Here is an 18,579-nt window from a genome sequence, read left to right as displayed (position 1 = left end):
ATTTCTTCCTCACTTTTCAGAAACCGCAGGGATACTAGATGGTCTCCCTGCATCCGCTGCACCCAGGCACCAGGAGAAGGGAAAAAGGCAACCTGAGCTGGATAAAGGTGCCAGAGCTACAGGAAGATGGGCCGTGTTCATAGATGGCACAAGGAACAGGAGACCGTAAGGGGATAAGAGTGGGGAAGAACTGAAAAATGCAGGGAGGGCCAAGCAACTAAAACCCCTAGAAGGAAATTCATGATTGATGAATCTCAATATCTCTCAGCTGCTTTGCAAACAGCTGAGAATCCCACCGGCGAAAGTGAGACATTGTTTAATATCACTAGATAATAAAATTAAAAGGCTAACATTGTAAAATACCGGGAGCGCACACATTATTTGGATTATAGACTAAGAGACCTTGAAATGCARCTGTAAATTGGAAACTCTGTGAACTGCAGCGTTTAACAAGAAATGAAAGGTGATGGAGTTGCAACCTAGAAGCAGCTTCCTTTCACAGAGAGGAATGAACTCGAGATGGGKAATAAAGCAGTCAAAACTAAGCAGAAGTCACGGATGCAGACTGAAGCTGGTGAAACTAAAAGTAATGTTTGTTTTTCCATTAGCAATAGATTAACTAATAGAACAGGGCTCTCCTCCCCATGATTTCACTTGAGCTAGGGGTATTTCAAGAAATTGTGTGTTAACAGAAGCAGTTACCATGTTCGACTGGACAAAAAATAATGAAAAAGAGAAAGCTTCTTCCGACTGTTTCCTGACACAATCTAAAAACACTTCCCATTATCCCTTCTCTCAGCAAAATAAAAAGAAATTTTAAAAAGCCACTCTCAATGGATAAAGCAGACAATACTCATGCTTGAATTTCCCATACTTAAATTGAACGCCTGAATTTTCAATGCCAGTTTTAACACAATTGCTCTACGATGCTTACAACATGGCACTACATCCCCTGGGGAAGGAGAAATCCAAAGCAAGTTAAGATACAATTCTCTAAGCTAACTAGAAGCTTGAAATCAATAATAAATTCATTATTTGACAAAGATGATTAAATGATGCTGTGCAAATTACACGCAGCGTTCCTCTTCCAAATTCAATGAGGTGATAATGGCATGATGTTACAACACTGATGGATGCCAAATACTTTGCATTACGAACACTGGCATTCACATTTTGGCCTTCAACTTCTGTTAAAATATTTCACTTTTAACTGACAGAGAAAAAAAAAAACACACTTCTGTTAGTCTCTTTATTTTTTGAAGAAGGGTAATACAAGGTAGAAGTGACGCCACTAAAGAAACACCAAAATAAACACATCAAACAGTCTTAAATAAATAAATAAGTGGCAGGCTGCTTTCTAAAAGCAGATTTTTTTTATGTTAGAATTCTTTGTAGAACAATTTAAAAAGCCTTATCTGAGAAATAAAAGCAGCATGCATTCTCTCCTATTAAATTCCATTTTCTTATCTAGAATTATCGTCTGCCTGGTCTGTCYGAAATGATTTTGTCTCATCACATTGTGCCACTCTTCCCTGTATCAAGTTTGCCAGAACAGTTAAGAGAGGAGCTTTATACGAAACACATGGGCTGCAGATAGAAGCCCGTGGCATCACTTATGTCACACACCAAACAAAACGCAGCTGCTGGCAGCACTGAAACGCAGGMTGTTTCACCAACAGGGTCACAGATGTTGAATTAAACACATGAGGTGGCTCCTAATGGGCACACCTGCAAACCCTTGTCACGAGCAGGGTCACAGCCCTGGCTAGGTAAGCAGCAGGGCCAACCTACAGCAATTGCTGCTTCATTCCACTGCGGAGCAACCTGCACACTTAATTCCCTGCTGCCTTAACTCCCAAGTCAGAACTTGTTTCCGTGTGACTGACAAGATTTTCTCCCATAATTTTGTCCAATCACATTTTGAACTCCTGGCCTTGAAGACACCCTGCAGCAATGTRCTTCACAGCCTAAACCAAACACAGCGTCGAGTATTCAATATTAAACCTGCTGRTGGCCTTCAGTCTGTGTGAAACAAGGAAGGATAAACAAGATCCACCATCCCATCTCCACGGTGTTAAGGACTTCTGTAAGGCTTAGCAAGCACCACGTTTTTCCCAGCTGAAGATGTGGAAAATGCAGCCAGTCTACCTTGCTACATTTCTCGAAATTTCAAGTTCTATTTAATTCCTTCTGAAACAGAGGGCTGAAAGCTGACTATTATTCAAGGCACAGGACACACCACAGATTTACACAATAATGTAATTACGCCTTCTTTTTTGTTATTTTCTATTCATGTCTCAGTAATTCCTAATTGTTTTCTTTTTTGATCACTGCTGGCCACACAGATTATCAGTGGACTACTGTGCAAATACATGGAAGACTCACCGCTTTCATCATGTGAAACTAGGTCTGGCAAAGCAGCGAAGAACCCACTTCAGAAAATATTTTAAAAGGGCTTCTAGATGAACAGTCTTGTTCTCAATAGATACAATCTTGGTGAGGTAATTATGCCTAAATTACACTAAAAAAAAAAAAAAAAGTAGCTTAAGTTCTACTGGACAGAAGTTCCTGGCAGACTCGGTTGAGGGAGACGCAGAAACCTTTTGGAAGGTGGTTGGCGCTCCTAACTCAAACATAAAAGGGGAATGCTGCAAGGCAAAGCTTTGAGTCCATGCAAAGAGCAGCCTACTCATGGTGGGGCTTGAGGCCGGAGCAGCAGGGCAGCCTCCCTGATCCCAGATAAAGTCCTGCCCGGGCTGGTAATACCAGACACAAAGCAGGGCGAGACCACAGTTGGGTCAGCAATTTGAAAACGAGTTGTTAGAAAAGCTCATGTTTGCACCTTGCAGGACACTTTCAAATTTACATGAGCTGAAGGCTGAGGAAATTTTCTTCATAGCGCAACCATTTTCTCACATTTACAAAAATATGATGAAGACTTGTTTACAGAAGTATTTCCTCTTTTTCCTGTGAGGGATTTTGGAAAGAAAGTCCAAGGAGACCACAGCATCTTCCAGCAAGACCACAGCATCTCCAACACTGCGCCCAGYGGGGCGGCCGCGAGAGGCTCCCTCCCTGCCGTGTCCCGGAGCCACCAAAGGAGCCCGTTGCACAAGGACACTTCGACTCCTGCCCAAAAAGCAGGCACCAAGGTCCAGTAGACAGTTGAAATGTAATATAGATAGATGCCCTGTGGAAGAACTGGGCACACAACTCTCCTCATCTCACAATGCACAGCATAGTCATTACAACAAATAATAAAGTTGGGGAGTGGAGGGTCACCCCACACTCTTGAGGTCAGAAGTCCTTTCCGAGCAGCAACCTGCTTGCCAAGGCCGCAGCAGAAGGGATCATGTCTCCAAACACCAACAACTTCCAACTCATGGATCACTCTGCTGAATTCTAAGGATGTTTCTTCCCTCGTCATCCTATTGCAATAAACAGAATTTTCTAATAATATAAAAGCTAGCAGATGCCAGGTTCAGACTTTTCTCTGCGCTGATCCAAAAATCCCTTCCCAAGAAACACTCGCAGCTTTTTTAATCTCTTCTCTCCATCGTTTTTCCTTTTGTCCTCCCATCAGCGAGTTTCAGACACTGTACACACTCCCTGCTAAATTTCCCCCTTCCAACGACAAAGAAATAACTTATTCCCATTTCCTATTTATAAGCCACCCAGAAACTGCTCCCCAGACACCTGCTCGTGCCGAACAGAGTGCAAGCATAACAGAACACTGCATTAGAAAGCCAGGGCTGTGGTTTGTAAGATCTCCTCATTCCAGGCACCCCACCCCAGAAAGACAGAAGAGGTCTCGAAACATATTTTTGTCCCTTACTAGCACAGCAGCACTTATGTGTATATTAAAGCCCTCTAGTTGGCAATGGTGATAAAAGACAGCAAGGATAATACGGATGGTTCTTTGGGAGACCCCTCCACCCTCCGGCCCCTTTCCCCGTGCACAGCCAGAGCCAAGGCCGCAGCCGGGTGGGAGATGACGTAGCAGCACGACAAGTAAAGCAGCATTACTTTAGGGTCTAAGACCCCTTATTCTCTCATTGTCCTTTGTCAGCTACAAGGGATTATTGTTTCTCCCATCTGTTTTCTCCTCGCAACAAGCAAAGGCTGAAGGACAGCAGAGCCTTATGTTTAGGAAGATGATATAAAAAGGCTAAGCTCATTGCTAATCACTGGTTAAGAAGAACTGAAGTGTGAATGCCTAGACTTGTTATGCTGTCATTTCTCTTTGCAGTCTACTTAATAGCTACATCCTAATTTACCAGCAGTCTGTTTAGACTGCCTTATGCACTCCAGTTTTCATCTAATAAGTAGCCGTCCAGGCCACATTCTGCCAATTCTCACAATTTGCTATGTCACCCACTCTTACATACACAGCTGCTAAATCCACAGCGTCGACTCAACTGCAAATTACCAACTCCTGGATAGCACGGCAGGTCACTAATAATTATTCCTTGACTGTAAGAGCAGTCCTATAAAGGAAGAATTGAGAATAATTTGATGTTTTGTCATTCAAGTTTATTCTCACATTTCTGTGGTAACCCTTCTTCAATTTACTTAAAGTATACAGTAATTTTTAACTACAGGTTTGGACAACAAAAAAGCTAGATGAATCATTCTGGATATTTAAAGCCTACAATCAGACAGCTTGAGTCTCCTTGTATTTTAATACAGTTCTCAAGCCAAAGTCCTATTTTCTACTTATCAGCAGGAATACTTTAAGGAGCACTAATTCATTTAAACACACAAAACGTCTGAAGAGTTGGGGATTTCTTATATTCTCCACAAGGCTTTAAAGGTCATCGTGCTCCCCTCTGCATTGATTCGGCTTTCTTTTAAGCCGCAAAGCAAGAACTAGAGGACATCAGAACTAAACTGGGAAGATGGCACATGTGTATAAATACATGATGTAAAAATAAAACTGGGCAGATGCCTGGGAAACACCCCGCAGCACGCATTACCCTTGTTTTCCTCATCACTGCATGGGCAACACATGTCTACTAGTGCAGTGCTTCMGAGCCAGGACTGCTCTCGGGGATAAGCACAGGCCATACAGTGGGAGAGGAGATGCTCTGGGCAAGAAGTTGGCCCTTTACCTCGAGCTGCTCTCCAGTAAGACACCAGCTCAGCTGAATGCTACAACATATTACTCATCTGTATCAACAGYCTTCGATCACGCAAAGCTTGCCAGAGTTGTCTCAGGTTGGATAAATCCATGAGAGCAATGCATGGTTCCTGCTGCTTGTTGTCTTCTATTTTTTAAGCATAATTTTGAAACATATTATAGCAGCGGCAATTTCCACACACTCGCACAAACAACACTTCAGGCTTCAGCTGAAACAACTTGTGTTTCTATGCTGCTTTAATACGCTCTACAAAATTGGCATGCCAAAGAACTTAAGAAATTATTGTACGTGCCAAAACAACAGCTATCAGGTCAGGGTCACAGGAAAGCTGAATTTTGGGATTTCATCTATGTCACTCAGTGGTCCAGTCCCCTGTTACATATTTCAAGTATTTCAACGCCCACAGCCTGTCTGAACAATTCATATGTTGTTATAACAACGCTGTCACATGTCAACATACAGGTTTTTTAGACAGCAATAATGAACTGCTTGCATCAATTCAAGAAACACGTTATCGAACTGCCCATCTCCAGCGTAGGTTTTCTACCTAAGAGCCTACCTCAAATACACATTATTCATCTCTTCATTCATGGGGCATCTCACTTTATCCCTATGTATTCCCAAAGAGCTGTGCCTGACCTTTACAGTCATGTTAGTGGATTCTCCTTTACTCCTCTCTTACAGGAGAAATTTCTCTTGTCCTCCTCCTTTCCTATAGCCAGAGCAGTAGCGTGGGTGATAATCCCCTTTGAATGCAGTGTTTAACACCTATCTGGTTGGTGACAGGTGCTACAATGCAAGAAGATTATAACAGTGAGGTCCTTTTATAAAGGAGCAAAATTTACCACCAGACCAGTACAACAGCAATGGCTCTGCCTAAACTTCAAGCACGTACCGTTTGTGCACATATATCTTCTGTACATACATAACCATATATAGTAAGGTTAGTTTGGGGCAGTGGGAGTAATCCATCCATCCCTCTATGGAGGCAAATAACAAGAATAAGTTTAAGCAAACAGACTCTATGGGATGCTCCATTCCTGGGCAGTCTGACACTTGCTCAATGATAGCATCAGGTGGACCTTTAAATTTTGCTGTTCACTCGTAGCAAGCGTGCGACTGTTGAGACATTTAAGGGTGTTTTGACGGAATTAGGGACATAAGAAACCCAGATCTGAGATGGCAAGTCATAGAACAGGCAGTGAGTCAAGAATAGATAGTCAACCAATTCCCAGGTGACGAGATCTACAAGGATATGACCAGTGACAATCACCCAGGCAACTAGAGACAAGAATACTGAAGCACTTTGTCTGGATTTCAATCTAACCTGGAATAACTCTAATCCTGGAGTTACTTATCATCCTAACACAAACTGACTCTGTGCTGCAAGGAGACTGGAAGTTCTAAAGAAGAAAGTGGGATGCAAAGAGCAATGGAGGATAGGATCAAACAATCTCTTCTACTTCATTTTTTCTGAATGTGTAGCATTATAAGAAGCATCAGCTAAGCCTGTTTATTATTCCGTTTAGGAGTTCCTATTTATCTGATTCTGTGTTATCAGCCACAACACTAAGAGACTATACCTACATTTCTTGCCACACTCAAGATACGTACTCAAAATCTCATCTCCCAGCAACCACAACCCATGTGATGTTCTCTGTTGGGTGAGCAAGTCTTCGCTCTGAAAGAGTCGGAACACAAGATGAAAGACAAGGGGAGGCTCTTTTATTTCAGTAATACTTGGCAGAGAAGGATAGCAGAAACCATCCTCTGAAGTTCACTACAGTTCTGACCTTGCTGATTTCTAAACCAATTCCAAAGCATTTGCTGAAACAGAGATTTAACTTAAAGGGAAAACAGGAAGTCACAATTCAACCATGCCAGTCCACATCACCCTTCCCCATCATTTACGAGGGGCTCCTCCTTCACTTGTGCCAGAAAACCCAAGAATTTATTAAGTTTTATTCTTTTATGGTTTATATTTATTATTTATTCCTCTAATTATCCACATCAACCTAATAAAACTGGAGCATGCATTCATATCTTTGGACTTGTATGGATGTATGTTTTTCACATACATCTCCTGCACAGCTGGGTTCACCCATTAGTACAAAATTTCAGCAGTAGAAAAGTCCAAGGGCTCAGACTCTCAGTTTTTCCCAAATATCAAATTGGCTTCACTGCTCTCCTCAAAATGCAACTTCAGCATGAAAAACATTATCCAGAAGTTGTATTCCAGGTCGAAAACTTTTGCTTTAAATTATGTTAACTGCCACAGTGAAAGCATGCGATTAGTAATGCATCCTATCGATACTGCTTAGCAATGTGTGGCAGTGAAAAGAAAATTCAATTAAAGACATTAACCCACAGAGAATGCCAGAAAACACACAAAAAAAAAAAAAAAAACCCCAAAACCAGACCACCACACACCACCACACACTGCTCCTCTACCTCAAATTTAGTGGACAGGTTTCAGCTGCAAGAAACACGGGGGAAGACTATTGCGATTACTCCTCCAGTAAACATTACATTTCATAGCTAGAGTTAGCTTTATTCACCCTACTTTAGGAGCACAGTGATCATTCCAAAATAGAAACTGTTGCCATGAGAAGCTATTCCAGAACTGTCTCTGGTCAATGCAAACAAACCTTAACTCCATTTGAGCCTCAAAACTCAAATGGAAACTCAGGAACCCTAGCTGGCCCTGGGAGCAGAGAGGCATCTTACTCCTCATAAATACAGCCAGGCTCTTTTAAGTGTCCAGTAACTCACGTAAAAACCCTGACGTGTGTTTGGAAATCATACAAAAGACATGAAAAACTTCCTAAATGTTATTCACCTTTCATACGCAAGACTATAAATTATCAGAGACAACAGCATCGCACCAAACACTACCCAAGACACACTTGCAAGCAGAATTTCAGCCAAAAAATAAATAAGCCATTTTCACAAGCCAGGCGACACTCACGTAATATAAACATGATTGATTCTGGTCATTGATCCTGGTATATAAACACCCTTGGAAGCATTTTTTCAGGGGTTGTATTTAAGAACAAAGAGCTACGTGGCATCTTTTAGTCACAATATTTGAAACTGTATCAAGGCCCCTCAAACTGCCCTTCTTCCTGTATTAAGAGTGCTCTTATGAACAGCTAAGTGATCGAGTAAGTACTAAAGACTGCCAGCAAATAGACCACAGCGTGAACAAGCAATGCCCACTTCAGAAAAAGGGAAGCAAGATACTCACTTATCCCTATTCAATTATGAATTCCTTTATACTTACAGGAGGCTTTCTTTAAAATTTTGTTATTATAACACAGTAATCTTATTTTTCCTGTTATCTAGAGGGCTGCTCTCTGTGGCAGCAACCACCATCCAGATCGAGCTATATCACTCAGGGTTCAGAAAGGTTTTAACACACTCATCTATAAGATACATGAAAGTAAATTTTACGYATCTTGTCTACATATCTTTAGGCTACCAAGCATCTCCCTGCTTTGCCTTTCTACATCTCCTGCCACCACAGCGAAGCTCTCAATATGCAGCCAATAAGCAGTTGTGCCAACAGGTCGTTACTCAGCACATCAAGCTTTCAAGACTCCACTACTCGAGATGCCCCCTTAATGCACACATTGATGGATTCTTACATGAGTACCCTCTAAACTGATTCAGAATGACCTAGGATTCAAATTAGCAAATCTGCCATCAAAAAATCTAGGGCAGGGCAAGACTAGACAGAACTGGAAGAATTTATTACTTAAAAAAAAMCAGAAAATAAACCTGATAACTGACTGCGCAGACAAGAGGTTTTCCCCCTTCCATCCATCAGTTGCGGATACATTTTGGAGGGGCTATTCTCAATTCCAACGAATGTGATAGTGCAAGTTCTTTATTTTACATAAAAGACTTGCCAGAAAGGGTCACACAAACTAAACTACATAAACACTGCAAGCATCCACATGAGCAAACTGAACTACTGGAATTCTACAGCAAGAAGGAAACCTACAGCCTAGCACCTGGAAGAGATTTTAGAGACTTGGATTTAATTCTCAGCTCTGCTGAAAACTCAATGCAAGTCATTTAATGTGCCAGCTTCTTTATTTATCTGTACGCAAAGCAGAGCTAGCATTGTCCCCTTTTGCAAGAATTTCCAAAGGATAAAAATCCTAACAACAACTGCAAGTCTCCTGGTTAAGCTGGTATCTGCTGCACAGAGGGCTAGTTTTGTGCTCCAGAGAGACAGATGAGCACACAGTGTCTTCACRGGAAGCACCAAGGGCACATCTTTTAAGACGAGCAGAAGGACATTGTAAAACTCCATTTCAAGATCCTTTTGGCTACATTAAACTCAACCAGTTGGAAAATCAAGGAAAAATATTCCCTAAGATATGGCAACTTTAACTCAAAGTTCAGGAGATCTCACTAACCACCTAAGTATTCTTCAGGGAAAGGGCAGGAGAGCGAAACAGCTGGAGCCTCTCCTCAGTTTTCAGGAAAAGTTTAGGGCACAAAGCTGTAACGGGGCTTCACTAAAGCAACTATGAAATAAGGAATTTTCTCCGCTGCAACTTGATGTCATCCAAGGCAATACAGACTCCTTTGGCTTTTGTTAAGACGGTTTGCTCACATGGCAACATGTGCAGACGCACAGCTGTCAGCAATCAGCAGAACCTTCTCAAGTCTCTCCTGGCTGCAAGTTTTGGACAGGAAAAGCCAAAGCTTCTCAGCTGCAATTATGAGCAGCAGAAATAAAGCCCTGGATTGATAACTCTGGCACCCCTCCTTTTCCCAAAGGAGAAGGCTTCCAGACCRTGCCGTTGCGGAGGGATTGCTGCAAAAACAAGACAACAGGAATTAATACCAGTGGCTCAATATTTCAATTCACCTGCCTTTACAAGCTGTTTAGTGCAACCACAGAATAACCTGAGCAACACCAGAGAGGCAGCAAACCTTCCCCTCCACGTTAGGGACAGCAGCGTGTGAGGAATACGCTTGACGTGCTACATCCAGACCCACRGCGTCTCCCATTCCAGCTCCTCGGGACCATTTATCCCGCAGCCGTTGGGCAGACGGGACCCGGGGCCAGGAGCAGGAACCAGCGCCCGGCCCTCGCGGCGGCAGAAATGAGGCCCTTCCCGCTCCCACAATGGKGCTTTATTAACGCCACGAGTGGGCAGTTTTCTCTAATAAGTGCCATCTCAAAGAGGATATGCTAACCAGAAACAGGACACTCTTGTTCCAGGAGAAAAAAAAAATAAATAAAAGTCTGCACATTTAATTAGTGGGGAACAGGCGCTGTGCTTACACCCTACCTCAAACTGCATTAATTTCAAGCATAAACAAGACCCAGCTTTTCAAATCAGCACAGGCAAACACAGCAAGCATTTCTGGACATCAGTTTCTTGAAAATACTTGCCCAACTCGCCACAGGGAGGTTATGAGTCTAAACTAGTCTCTAATATGCACGGAGATCTTTCGATAAAAGCTGCCTCAGAAGTTATATTAAAAATATTAACCAGAAACTTTAATAACCATCCAGACCAACTCAAATCTTTCTAAAGGATCTTCCCTTCCATGGTGAATTTTAACCATGMACATTTCTTGCTTAATTCTTTTATTTAGTAATTTTCAAAGCTAAAGAAATTACAGACTACCATAAGGTCCTTAAGTTTTACATATTCAGTACCACACACACAGCACATACTGTAGCACACTCAAACACATTAACAACATCAAAATCTCTGACACCCACAGGTAATAAATGACCAAGACCATAAGTTCTGAAACAGCAAGGTCTAACAACAAGGTGAATTACAGCAATAATGGCTACATTTTTTTTTCTGTATTTAATTCAAGACACTTTGATCTATATATACACACACTTATCTTAGTGTATTAAGAAAAAAATCAAAGAAAAAGAAAAATCAAAGAAGAGTGTGTCATGTTTGTACAGGACTTTTCTCTTTCTTACCAGCAAGAAAGCTAAAGCTTCTCAAAAGTATTAACAGTCACTACATGCTTATTTTTTCCACCCCATCATTACCGTCTCGGGGCCATTCCTGCTGTAAACAGTGACCAGCAGTGTCCTTGTATTTTATCTTTCATCATGAATATTACTCATTTTATAAACTAGTATTTGCTTTAACATTGAAGTAAAGCAAGTTTGTTTCCTTTTACAAGAAAGCAAATTAAGTGACACCTTGGTAGAGGAAGAGGACATTTGATAAACATCCAATTTGCTGCTGGATGGTGTTTCAGATTATATTTAAAATACATCATGTTTTGCTGAAACCTCCCCGCACAGTTGCTCGTATAGAGCCTGGCGAGAGAGTGACTATGGCAACAGCAATGGGATATAATACATACGCACAGAGATACATATGTATGTATATATACACACACACGCACAGATATAAATATATATTTACAACAAATGTCTCTGAACTGCTTAGGAAGAGCCTCAAGATCTTCCTTGCTTGCTTTTATTTTCACAGAAACAGGTAAGCTTTTCTAATAACAGAAGCTAAGGTGGCAGCAGCAAGTTTCAGATGATGAAAATCTTCTGATAGAGAGAAGCCTAGAAAACCCATCAGTGTTTCCAGCATGTCCGTAAACATACGCTCGCTTCAGAACATTTCAGCTGATAACCAAAAGGAAACCCAAACGGTTGTCTGCACAGATTCAGGGACACCATCAAAATAAGTACGTARTTTTCAGAGGTGTTTTCTTTCTTCTTTCCTGGTTGGTTTGTTTTGCCTTTTTTTTTTCCCCTTATTTAATGGGGGTTATTTCTCCCTGTGCTTGGAGCAGAACAGCCTCACCAGAGAAAACAGGGAAGAGATCCGGTCCCTCCTCTCCTTCACTGACAGTGCCATCCCTCCCCCTCCCTGAATATGAAATATGCAAAAGTTCCTTTCGTCTGCTAATTAAGTAGCTACAAACTGAGCTCAAGTCGTTATTGCCGGTATTCATTTCTGCCTACTGACAAATCCAGATAGGTGATGCAGGAAATTCGACGTAACAAAGGCTTCTCTTTGCAGCAGCAAAGAGCTCTCAGCCAGGGGAAAAAAAGGGATCAGAGCAAAGGGCTAATAGACGGAGCCTATGTACACTGCAGCATATCTGTGTCGGGTCCAGCGAGCAAAAAGTCTAGCAGATTCAAAGCAGTATTAAGAAGTGTTAATCCTTTTACCTCTGAGCTATTCATGAGCAATATGCAAAGCTGTTCTTATGGCGTCGCGCTCGCAAGGCTCCAGTTATGCTTGCCTCAGCATTTCCATTGTGAACCTGCTGGCAGAGGGTTTTTGCGTTGCCAAGTTTTAGTCTGGAACAATTTTACTACAGGCCTATGAGATTTTAGTCCAGGATTAGGATTTAAGTCTGGTGAAGAAACATTTGGACAAAATCTGCTTGGCTGTTTTATTTATTAGAGTACAAAGTTAATCCTTCYGAGTTACTGGACTGGAAAATGCTCAAAAATATACGTTCTTTTCTCCAGCTTTGAAAAGGAAAGCAAAAGATTTACTCTTCCTGAGACTTCCTTGTCATCAAATCTCTACAGTCACAGAACAGACAGAGCATACCAACCAGAAACCTAAGGTACACTTGGAACATGCCCCTCTTGTCAGGCTTTTTCTGGCTCTTGCAGAAGCAACACAGGGACCTGCAAAGGGCAGAGGGACAAATTCCATTTCAGGCTGCAGATGAAAGGTGGGCACTGCTGGAACCACAAGCTGTGCATTAGAAAGCAGTTAAATAAAAGTCCCAGGACACTTCAAACTGCAGGAATGGTGCCACATTCCCGGGGAACATGTAACCCACCAAGGGTCAATGCTGCTAAGCAGCTTGTCGGGTTTAACACAGCCACTCACAGCAGCACCGGGCGCGCGCTGGGTTCCAACTGGCTACGTTACATAAATTCATATGAAACCAAACAAAGCTTTTTGARAGCAGCTCTCCAGACAGGCCCAATAATTTTCACGATAATTTCCCAAAGCCCTGGGATTTCCTGACGTGCCAGYGGGCATCGGATCACGCGACCCGCTCCATTCCCTATCGGCATGGGAGCTGCCCGTGTCAACTGCTTAATCGCTGCAAGGGGTAAATCCTCACCACGTGATGCTGAAATGCAAAGACGACCCACCAAGCAGTTCACAGGGAACACATTCTCAGTACTGATACACTATAAAACATCAGATTTTGGTTAAGGTATTACACTCATCTTTTGCCCAGATTATCTGTATCAAACACTTAAAAAATGACTAACCAATAATTTATGCCACTTACATCAATAGCATATATAAGATTGGGCTCACATGAATTAAAAAAGCAATGAGCAGGCTTTTTCATCTAAGATTTAAATAACCTGTTTTAATTTGTAACTGTTTTTGTACTTTCTAGAGTCATTTTCCTATAGAATTGCTGTTTTTCATTGATTGCTTTATACCAGTATTAATTTGCTTGTAAATGTAGACTTTACATTTCAAAAAGTTATATGGTCTACGTATCCATACATATTGCACTATCCATTTACATATATACATGCAGCTCTGTACACAGACTTTTCATTTTAAGTCTTAGTTTCACATCTCACATGTGCCATTTTTGGTTGTCCACTAATTTCTTTTTAAAAGCTTATCTGAACAGATTTTCATATATCCCTATTAAAGATATTCAAGATAAATCAATATTTTAAAGACACATTAAAGATATATTAATAGTTACTTAAGTGAGCTTATTTGGATTTCAGTATCATGTCAAGAGTCGCTTCTTTTAACAMGCCTTTATTAATATACAGTAGAAATTAACATGATCTTTTACAAGAGGGGAGTGGAAAAAGAAAAAAAGAAAGAAAAAAGCACTTCCCAGTTGCCCAACAGCAGATGAACCAGGAGCCCATGAATGGAATTCACTAAATAAACTGTGAGAATACTGGTCTCTCTGCAGCTGTGGAATGAGCAAGAGCTGATTTAACACTGCAGCTAATTCCAAACCCAGGTGGTAGGCAAACACTTTCCCAAGTTCAGCAACTTGAGTATTTTTAAATACTGGGAGCAAAAATAGAGTGCCTGAATAATAATTAAACACCAAATTTTCAGGCCTTAATGCAGGTTGTAATTTTCCATGCAATTAAATTGTAGTCTAAAGCGCATTTCATTTAAGCAGAGAACTCCTGCTCCTTTCTCAACTGAAAGGCACTCGCTTGCACTTATCCCGGAAAACCAAAGCCCAACAGAATTCCCGTTCCAGGCGCCCCAGGACACAGCCATGCGGGGCCTGCCTGTCCTGGCCCTTCAGGGGGGATCTGCTGTTATACTCTCATAAATTGGGGTTTGTTTTGTTTCAAGAGAAAAAATATACTGTCAAAACAGGGTAACTTTCGAAACCTCACGTTCATTCCCAGTGCGTGAGGCCAGGCAAAACGCGCCCGTAGCCTGGGCCTGGGCACTGCAGACTGCCAGAAACCTCCACCCTGGCCACAAACTTCCACACCTAAAGCTTCCCAGAAGAAGCTACAAGAAAAGTTTGCATCTTCACGTTAGTTCTGATGAAATGCAGACATATAAAGTACCGCTAGTCTTGACACACAAGGGAAGGRAGGAAATTCCCCCGGGAAAATAATAGCTCCAACAGGCACGACTGTAACGACAAGCCCCATGATGTGGTTTGAGGAATGGCTGAAGGACTAAAATAGCTATGCAATGAACTGACAAATACGTTCAATACGGTGCCACAGGGAGTAGGGTTTTACCTAGCCATATTAAGTATCTTATCTAATATAAAGACGGGAATAAACCTCACAACTACATTTTCAGAGAGTCTACAAAACAGAAAACTATCATCAGAGACTAAGATATTAAATAATAAGACAGGAAATAAAATCAGCTTCAACCTGGAAAAACACAAGAGGAGAAAAATAATCCAGCAAAGACATTCAGTGAGAGAAAGTAGCTAAGAAAGCAGCAGCACCAAGAGAGATGATAAAAATAAGAATTGCAGTGACATATCACAAATAAGCAGAGTTATATTTCTTAAACTAACTTTTAAGGGAAATCTGAGTGCAAAAGAGAAAAGTTAACAGTTTTACCTAAATACAGAGAAATAACAATATTCAAATGAATTTTAGTACATTTAAGGAAAAAAATAAGAGCATCAGAAGGGCAAGATTGGAAAGGTGAAAAAATACTAATATTCATTATAGGTGGCCTGTCACTCATTAGACATTTTTACAAGAAGGGAGACACCATCCTGAATCTTCCTATCAATGAGGACAAATCACAGGTGATACAAGAATAGAAGACTTTGATACTAAATAATGAGATGCATCAGTCACACAAGTGCACGTGGAGCTGCTTTCAAAGAATCCACCACAATCCTGGAATTTCACTTTAGGAAAGAAAGCTGCATGGAATTTAAAGTACATTAAGGCCAAGCAAAAGAAAGGATTAAGAGCGTGAAACAAAACTGTGCAACCTGCAACGTAATTCAAGYGCCTTGTAATTCCAGACCTTCTGAAAGGGAAGGATGCAAGAAGCAAGGAGGGATCAATATGGACTCTGGAGAGAACGTGCCCAGCTTTGAGCCTCGAGAAGTCTCTGCATCGGACCAGAAAGAGGAGAACAACCTAACAMCACTTACGCAGCCGCTGGCAGCCGGCAGGAAAAGATAAGCGCAGAATAAAAGCCCAGTGAGCTAATGCTTTGTGGCCATTACAAGGGTATGCCGGACCATGAATAAATGATGAAGGAGAAGGAATTAAAAACTCAAGTAGCTTGCTGCACTGACCACCTTTTAAAACCCGAGAGGGCAAATAACGGAAAGGCTGATCAAGTAGAATGTAATTAGAAATATATATAAAAAATATATATACTAAAATCCACAGACACTTGGTGTGCAGYGAGTATGGAAAGCCCAATTTCAGAGGTACACACTCCAACGTCGGGAAATCAAAACCAAGACAGAAARGTATTTCTCCAGCAAGCTCTCCTGGTAACACACACACTGCAGCTCCCTGCTTTCATCTGCAGCATTACCTCTCAAGTACCAGTGGAGAGCCAATGGCCATTGCAAATGAGCAGTAATCACCACAGCTAAAAGCCTTAGGAAAATGTTAGGGCATGCACATCAAAACCAGTCCCTATCATAATTTATTCTGAGGACTAGAGCCATTAAAGCCAAATTAAGCAAAAAAGCTCAGTAAATATAGGCAATAATTATTTTGAGACATTGAATATTGGAGATAAGCCTATTTATTAAACGTATTTACACCTCAAATTCATAGAAGAAAACTCCTGGAAACTGCTCACCCAGAAGCAACTTCTGCTACTCATAGAACAACAGCTTTATTAATATAGGAGAAAATAAACCCTACATTTTCTGGAAGATGATTATCTCCATTCAACCAAAAGATATAAGGTGAAATAGTATAAAGCACATATAAAGGCCGACAAAGATGATTGTTTTTTAGAGAAATTGCAGTTCATTGACAACAAGCACACAGTAGATGTAATACAGTTAGATGTAAAGGAAAAAAAAGAGTATCAAATTTTGTCCTATCAAAATATCAAAATCAACTCTGACGTGGACAGAATCCTGGACAAAAGACCATTAGAAAAAATAGAAAGTAGAAGAGAAAGAAAATGACATCAAATAGCAAGTCTTTGAAAGAATCCAACAGAGATGCAGGAAGTTTTCTTATAAATTTTCTTATTTAAGAAACTTAATTAATGATGCAGAACAGGAAGTAAAATGTGTGTTCTTGAAATCTAAGGATGATGCTAAATTAGGAGCTGCAAGCCCCAGTGAGGACAGAGAGCGCTGAGAAACAGGCAATTAAAAATAAGATTTGCCTTGGGAAAGCGTCGCTAACATTCAACAGGAAAATAATCTGGGAGAAATATTCAGTGGGAGTGACAAATTGAGGAGGCAAGAAATCCTTACAAGGTTTGCAGTGTGATTTGATAACATGAAAGATTAATGAAACCTTGGCTACACATACAAAAAAAGGGAAAAAAGAAATAAAGCCACATCAAGCAGGAGAGAASCAACAGCTAAACACGTCCACTTCTGGTAGCAAAGAGAAAAATCACACAAGCCTGCAGTATTAAAATGGATGCAAAACCACTGGGAAGAGACAGGTCTTACTCAGAATAACATATGGTAGAAGGTGGACATATTCAGAAGGAAAAAAARTGGGGCTAAGCGTCTGAAAGCTTCCTTGTACAACCTCTGTAAAGCCCCGGTATTGCAACCAGGCCCACGAGAGAGGCTTAAATGACCATTTAAGAAGAGTTCGCTCGCACAAATGAGATTAGTAGCAGAAAGCTGAAAATGTGTTGAATGGTCTCCCGTAGGAAATACTGCAGGCCTGATGTGTGGAACACCTCGGCGTGGACTCGACAAGAYAGGAATATAAATAGTAGAAGGCAATTCTGCACCAGGGCCAAACAGAGAATCCGGGCAGTCTCAAATTGGCTGAAGGTCATGAATTTCTCAGCAAAGCATTAAAGTAAATATTTGTTTTCTTCCAAGCACAATTTTCTTAACAGAAATGAATCAAGCAACCAGAAGATGCAAYGATTTTTAGCAGAAAACAAATAAAAGAAATATTACGCAAATTRCATGAAAAATCCTAATTTTTTTTTTTTCCTGCCTGACTTCGGTAATTTGTCTCTTAATAGCAAATTTGCAGCCTGCRTTTCTAGCTATAACAAGAGCAAGGAGAAGAAATGCAAGTTGAGTAGTACCGCATTTCCTAGCAGGTGGCTCGCTTTGAAGTTCACTCTTCACTGGGATGAAGAGGCTGGAGAGCCAATTAGTCATGAAACCTCCTCCTACAATGTCAAGAATCTGCCCTCTCCATTCAAAATCCACCGTATTTTCTTTTCTCCTGCACAGCTCGTAAACACTAATGCATATCAATAAACAAATGCCAAGGAATTGTTCAAAACAGAAGAATACTACCCTGTAATTTAGTACCGGGCTTTGCCATAATATTTTGCCTAGCGAGGTGTAAACTTCACAGGGCGAGAACTCAGTGGGGAACAAGGGGAGCTGCGTTGGTTGGGTTTTGAGATCTGCAGCACACCAAGCTTGTTAAGTTGCTATTTAAAAAAATAAAAAATAATAAGTTTAACAGAGTGTTTGCAGTTCTCTCACTGCTTTCTGCAGTGCCTGACTAGCCGGTCGTGCACAAGTTGCTCGTCTTTCACAGGAACAATCATTTCATTAGCGAGTATTATAAGAGAACTCCACTTCAAGCACGTGGAAATGGAGATTTTAGCACTCCAGAGATAAATACCAATATCAGAACCATTGGATGCTGTTCATTGAATACCACTGCCACRCAATAGAGGCACGATGACAACTTGCTGCCAGCGTGGCACAGGTCACGCCACAATCCAGTCCTCCTTTTGTCTAGTGATTCTCTCAAAACCTC

Source organism: Nothoprocta perdicaria, unplaced genomic scaffold (genome assembly GCF_003342845.1).
Source record: "Nothoprocta perdicaria isolate Ctin4 unplaced genomic scaffold, notPer1 scaffold_0, whole genome shotgun sequence".
Classification (NCBI taxonomy): domain Eukaryota; kingdom Metazoa; phylum Chordata; class Aves; order Tinamiformes; family Tinamidae; genus Nothoprocta; species Nothoprocta perdicaria.
Note: the sequence above shows the minus strand (reverse complement) of the source record.